Source organism: Eretmochelys imbricata, chromosome 4 (genome assembly GCF_965152235.1).
Source record: "Eretmochelys imbricata isolate rEreImb1 chromosome 4, rEreImb1.hap1, whole genome shotgun sequence".
Taxonomy (NCBI): Eukaryota; Metazoa; Chordata; order Testudines; family Cheloniidae; genus Eretmochelys; species Eretmochelys imbricata.
The window spans coordinates 145,497,800-145,504,252 of NC_135575.1; positions in this window are offsets into that span (position 1 = coordinate 145,497,800).

A 6,453-nucleotide genomic window follows, 5' to 3' on the forward strand; every position below is an offset into this window, starting at 1 on the left:
GACACCAGCAACTAAGCCCCACAGGGCTCTCCTGTCTCCGGGGGGTGGGGGGGATATACAGAGAAATGTGGGGCTGGGAGGTCCTCCAGTTCCCTCCCTGCGCTGTGGTAGCACCAAGTGACCCTAGACCAGCCCTGACAGGGGTTTGTCCAACCTGGTCTTAAAACCTCCAATGACAGGAACCCACCACCTCCCTTGGACGCCTGGTCCGGAGCTTAGCTACTCTGAGAGTTCGACAGCTTTCCCCAATGTTTCCCTTGAGCTCCCCTGCAGCAGAGCAGGCCCGTTCCCGCTTGTCCTGCCTGCAGTGGGCATGGAGAACACTCCAGCCCTGCAGACTGGGATCAGGTCCGCAGGCTCCTGTTCTCACCAGTGAACAGGCCCTTGCTTAACCTTCCCTCAAAGGCCACGCTTTTGAAACCTCGGATCATTTGTGTTGCTCTCCTCTGGACTCCCTCCAATTTATCCACATCTTCCCTGAAGTGCGGCACCCAGACCTGGACAAGGTGCTGCAGCTGGGGCCTCCCCAGTGCTGTGTAGCACAGGGCAATTACCTCCCCTGTCTTACATGCAACACCCCTCTTAATAAACCCCAGAATTACATTAGCCTTTTCTTTTACAACTGCATCACATTGTTGACTTGTATTGGATTTGTGATGCCCAGCTCCTGTCCCGCAGTCCTACCGGCTAGCCAGGTAGTCCCATCTGAAGTTGTGCATTTGAGTTTTCCTTCCTGACTGAAATACGTTGTACTTGTCTTTACTGAATTTCAACTTGTTGAATTCAGACCAGTTCTCCCATTTGTCAAGGCCATTTTGAATTCTCATTCTGTCTTCCAAAGTGTTTGCAACCCCTCCCAGCTTGGTGTCGTCTGCAAATTCTATACGTACACTCTCTCCTCCATTATCCAAGTCATTAAGGAAAATACTGACTACCATGACTACAGAATGAGCCATGCTCCCCCAGGGTTTGGCTTTGGGGGACTCGCTGACTGGGGCTCATGGGGTGGAGCAGGGGGCTGCAGGCCTTTGGGGACTGGTCTAAGGGGTCAGTGAAGCCATATGGCCTGCCCTGGAGAAAGGGTGTGAGCCCTGGGGGTCTGGCCCACTCCAGGGGGCCTTCCAGGGACTGCTCCAAAGGTCGGGGTGTGATAACAACTGTCACAGGGCATAGGGAGGCCTTAGGGTAGCCCAGAGAGCTGCAGGCTACAGCACGGTCCATCCTGGTCAGCCCAGAGCCCAGCCAGGCTGCAGTCACCCCTTGGTGCAAGATTTGTCTGTCCCTCGTCTGACCTGCTTCATCAGACTCCAGGTGAGAGCCCCGACTCCTGCCAGCAGCAGCCTTGTCCCCGCCTCACACCTCCCCTGTCCAGGTGGGGAGATCCAAATCCCTCTGCGGTGTCAATATCTGAGCAACTGGATTTATGGTTGTCTTTTCAAGGCCATGGAGACCAACACCCAGATGGCGAGGTGACACCCACACCCCTGTGTCTTACCCTGCCCTGAGAGCAAACAGGCCTTTCCCACCCACTGAGTAACAATGCATCTTAGGGGAAACTGAGGCACAAACAGGTTTTTTTTCCCCCCCCAAATATCACAGAATATTCCCACTTTGTCACATCTCTTCCCCCTTCCAGACCAAACTGGGCAGGGCACTTTAACCAGTGACCTGGGGAAGTTCGAACCCACAAGTGTTATTCACAGGTGCCACAGCATCTTTCGCATCCCCTTGGTAGCTTCCTGCCTGGCACTTCCAAGAGTTAGGACACAGAACCACAGGGTTACAAGGGTCATCCAGTCCAACCCCAGCCAGCAGGCAGGAGCTGTTGTGTCCTTAACAGTGTCTACAGCGCCGTTGCTATTCAATCAAACGTCCCGTACCCAGCCCGCAGCTCGGAGCCGGGTCCCGTCCGCCCTTAGGGCCGGGCTGGTCGCTCGCACTCACGGGGGGCACGAGGAGCTGGCATGAGACCTGTGCCCGTTTGCCACCCCAAAGCCCTGGGGTTTGGAACTGGGCTGGGGTCCTGCCACTGGCTCCTCCCCGTCGTCTGCCAGGGAGCGAGGGCAGCGAACTCCCCCTCCCCGTGTCGGCCACCTGGGCTGCCCTGACCCCCAGCCTGGAGCAGGGGGTGAGCCCTTGGGCATTTGGTCTTAACCCAGCCCTGTCTCTGGGGTTCTGATGTCCCAGGGGCTGGTGAGGCAGGGGGCAGGGTGCTCCTGCACCTGGGCAGGCCCCTCTGGAGCTGTCCCCCAACCCCAGGGCTGTGTGTATGCCAGGAGCCCATCCCCCCTTGGGGGTAACCTGCTGCCCTCCCCCACGATGGGCTGTGGTTCAGGCTGCCTGCTGAGTTCACCGTGCTCTAGTAACCCCTGAGCTGGTAGGAGACAGGCAGCCATCCCGTTAGCTTGCAAGGTTTAACTTGCATCCCGACAGATTCCCCTTTCTGACCTCCCGTGGCACCTTCCCTGGGGACTGCTGCCGTGAAGCAGCCACTGAGGACGTGTTTCCAGTGTGCACAGATAACACCTCCCATCGCTTCAGCACGCACGCGTCACAAGGCTCGCAATCCCCAGGGGCCCCTGCCTTTCCGCGGAGACTCACGGCGTTATGGGTGAGCCAGACTCAGGGGACAGGCCAAGCAGTTAAGGGCAGAAGGGGCCACCAGGTCAGCTAGTCTGACCTATACATCACAGGCCCCCCCTGCCAGCACCTGCCCACTAAACCGAAACTGGACTAAAAGAGCACAGCCCACAGGGGACTAGACTGTGTGTCACCAGCAGCGAGCAGGCGGCCAGAGGGGCCCGGGGCCCACGCAGTGACAGGGAAATGACAGATGAGCTACACCCAGCTAATTCTGGCTGGTGACCACCCCCATACGCTGCAGAGGAAGGTGACATACTCCTTGGGACAAAGGGGGAATTTTCTGTAATATGATGTATGGATACTGTGCATGCCTCAATTTCTCCTATGTGCTGCATGGGTAATTAGCCGGGAGGAAAAGGGTGTTTACTCTGTGCAGAGATCCAGGTGTGACTGTGCCTCGCTGGCTGGGCCCCAGGCCAAAGACAGTCCCAGAAGACAATGGCCAGTCCAACTGCCCAGACATTTGGCACCTGGCAACTGACAACCCTGGATGCCCCCCGCCCCGTTTCCCCTGCAGGAAGCCAGTCAGGTGTGAGCAGCTGGAGGACAAAGGGCCTCTGCTGCCATCCGGGCCCCACTGCTCCACCTACCCTCCTGCTCACACGCCACCCGGGCCCAGCCCCACAACACGCAGGAGCCCTGGGACCAGGGACTGGCACTGCCTGCGCGGCCTTCACCTTGGCCCCCAGGCCAGAGCTGCAGGCCAGGCAGGTGCGGCGCGGGGGCGACGGGCAGCAGCGGGTGCAGGCAGAGTGAGAGAGGCGCTGTCCCCCGCGCAGTGTCCTGGCCATGCCGACGGGTGGGGCCCCAGCTGCCATATCCCCCAGCCAGGCCATGAGGGGGGTGTGGGCATGCCCGGGGGTGGGAGCTGCCATGGGGCTGGGGGAGGTCCATGGTGTGCCAGGGCCGATGGGGCGCAACCCGGGTCTGGGCCCTGCTGTGAGCTGAGCTGCCGGGGACGTGTCTTTTCTGAGCACACAGGAAGGAGTCGGCAGCCCAGCAACATGGGCGTGGCACAAGGTGGCTCTCACCTCACCCGAGCTGTGGCCTGTGCCCCCCAGTGCGGGCATGCTGGCCACAGGCCCACCGCATGGAGCAAGGGGTTAGTGTGGGCACGGGGCCCACCCGGCTGCCCCTGAGTCTGCCACGCTAGGTGCTGCGGCTCTGAGCTGACCATGGGCTGCAGCGGGTGGGGCAGGCGAGGGTCTGGCCTGTGCCCTGCAATGGTGGGACTGGCTGCCCACAATGGCCCTTCTGGCCTTACCGGCTCTGAGGCTTGTGCAGCGGGTCAAGGCTGGGCAGGGGGGCTCCCCAACTGGGGGAGGGGTAGTGATGTGCCCTGGGGCTGGGGGGGAGGCAATGACAAGCCCTCCAGCCCAGGCCTAAGGGGCCATGCCCAGAGCAGCACCACAGCCTGGCTGTCCCAGAGGGCGTCGCACCAGGGCCCAGCCTGTAGCCAAGGGCTGGGGGGGTGCCTGGGCATGCAGTGAGGACGCAGCCTGGGTTTGAAGGGGGGATTTGGCTGCAGCCCCCTTGCTCCACAGGAGATCCCCCAGCTCTCACCTCCCCAGCATCGGGGGCTCTCTGCCAGCCTGGTGCCCAGTTCTACTTGGCCTGGCACAGGGGCCCAGCGCACGGAGCTCCCCCCAGCCTCACGGACTGTCTCGGGTTCCTGGAAAGCAAGGGGGAAGTTGGGGACTGCTGTCACTGAGCTGATAAGGGCAGTGTCATGCCGTGCCCGGCTCGCAGGGTGCAGCCCGGGCAGCCCCGGGTTCAGCCCACTCCCAGTGGGAAGGCCAGACTGGCCCAGAACCTCAGGGAGCCCAGCCGCCAGCCCGAACAGCTACAGGTAGCCCCAGTGCAGGGCTCCAGCCGCTCTGCCCGAGAGCAGCAGGGCAGTGCCCATGGGCCCAGGACCCACCCAGGCCCCCACCACCCCCATGGCTGGGCTCCCTGGGAGCAGGGCTGCTGTAGGCCCAGGCCCCCTGCCCCGTGACACTGGCCCCTTCCCAGCTTTGCAGCCGGCGGGATGGTGGGGAAATACCGCAGTGCAGTGCCCCCCGCCATCCCATCCCCGGCTCTGCCAGCTGCCTCCCCTTCTCTCCCCACGGGGGGCAGGTGTTTGCGGGGGTTCCATGTGGGGCCTGCCTCTCATGTGCTGCACGGACCTGGGAGGGGCTCCTCTGCTCAGCACCCCAAGCTGGCTACCGGACCCAGGCCCCCAGCAGCCCCTGCCCCAGGGAGCCCAGCTCCTAAGCGGCTCCATCCCCTCTGCCATGGAGCGGGACAAGCTGGGTAGGGCCCGCCTGGCCCTCTGCCCACCTCCCAGCCTGCAGGGAGAGGCCCGACAGCTCCTGCCCCTTGGCCCCTGCCCAGAGGAGAGGCTGGGCCCAGCAGAGCCGGGATATGAAGGGGCAGAAGGTTCCTACAACTGGGCTCCCCCCAGGTACTGGCTCCCCACAGCTCAGACCACAACTTCCCCTGTGAGCTGCGGGGTGGCCAGCCCGGCGCTGACTCCTCTGCTTCCCCAGCACTTCCAGGGAACGCAACCGTGCCGGGGGGAGCCCCGCTGAACTGCCAGGGCCACCCCCTCCCTTCTCGCGTCACAGGGGCCGCAGGGCGGGGCTGGCAGGGCAGGGGCTGCCTGGCTCCCAGGGGGGATTTCGCTTCAACCGCCGCCCGCCCCCAGGGGAGCACAGTGCGAGGCTCCCCCCAGCCTGAGGGCTCCGCTTTCCTGGGGTGGGAGAGGCCTGTGAGGCCAGGGCCTAGGACCGCTCAGCTGGCCAGAGCGAGGGAACAGCCCAGCACCACCGGCTGGGACTGCAGAGCCCCTGGGCTGCTGGCCTGGGGGGACCAGCCCAGGGAGCTGCCCCGCGGGGTACTGCATAAGGTATCAGGGCACCTCAGCACCAGACCGAGGGCAGCAGGGCCCATTGCGACGATCCAGTCTGACGCCCCGGTACAGCCCAGGCCAGAGCCCGGCTGCCCGCTCAGCCCTATGGCCGAGCTGCTAGACACAGCATGGATCGAACAGAGAATCCACCTCCTCCCTCAGGGATCCGGGCCCATGGTTAATTCCCCTCCCTGTCAAAGGCTGAGCGTGTCCCTCCTCGGCTAGCCTGACGGGCCTACTAGGTGTCTGTTCCCCCGTAGGTACCTGCAGCCCGGGGTCAAGTCGTCCCTGAACCTGCTCTTCAAGCTAGATGGAGCTCCCTGAGTCTCTCACTCTGAGGCAGGGTTTTCCAACCCTTCAGTCACTCTCCTGGCTCTTCTCTGCCCCCTCTCCAGTTTGTCAACACCCATCTTGGATTGTGGGCACAGGATCCCAGCAGCGGTCGCACTGGTGCTAGATTCAGAGGGGACATAACCTCTCTGCCCCTGTTTACACAGCCCAGGATGGCAAAGTCCCCTTGGCCTGCTGGCCCAGGCTTCTTGCTGAGATTTGCTCTCATGTAAGCTCCATAGGGTCGCTGGGGGGGGGGGGGGGGGGAAGGGCTCTGAACCAGCTGGGACCAAAGATGCACCGAGCAGCCCCCATGCCCAGCTCCAACCACCCCAGCATGCAGCCTGCAGATGCTGGCCCTGGGGAGGCTGCAACCACCAGGGCAGCTGGCACCCAGAGCTGGAGAAGAGGGAGGCAGGATCCCAGGAGCAGCTGACCCCATTCTGCAGCCCCAGTTCAGCTCTGCCTCCACCCCAGCCCTTGCTGGGGGCCAGCACGCCCTGGTGACCTGGGAACAATTCACAAACTGTACCCGCCCGCAGGGGAGGCAGAGGCCAGCTGGCATCTCCAGGCTTCTGGCTCCACCT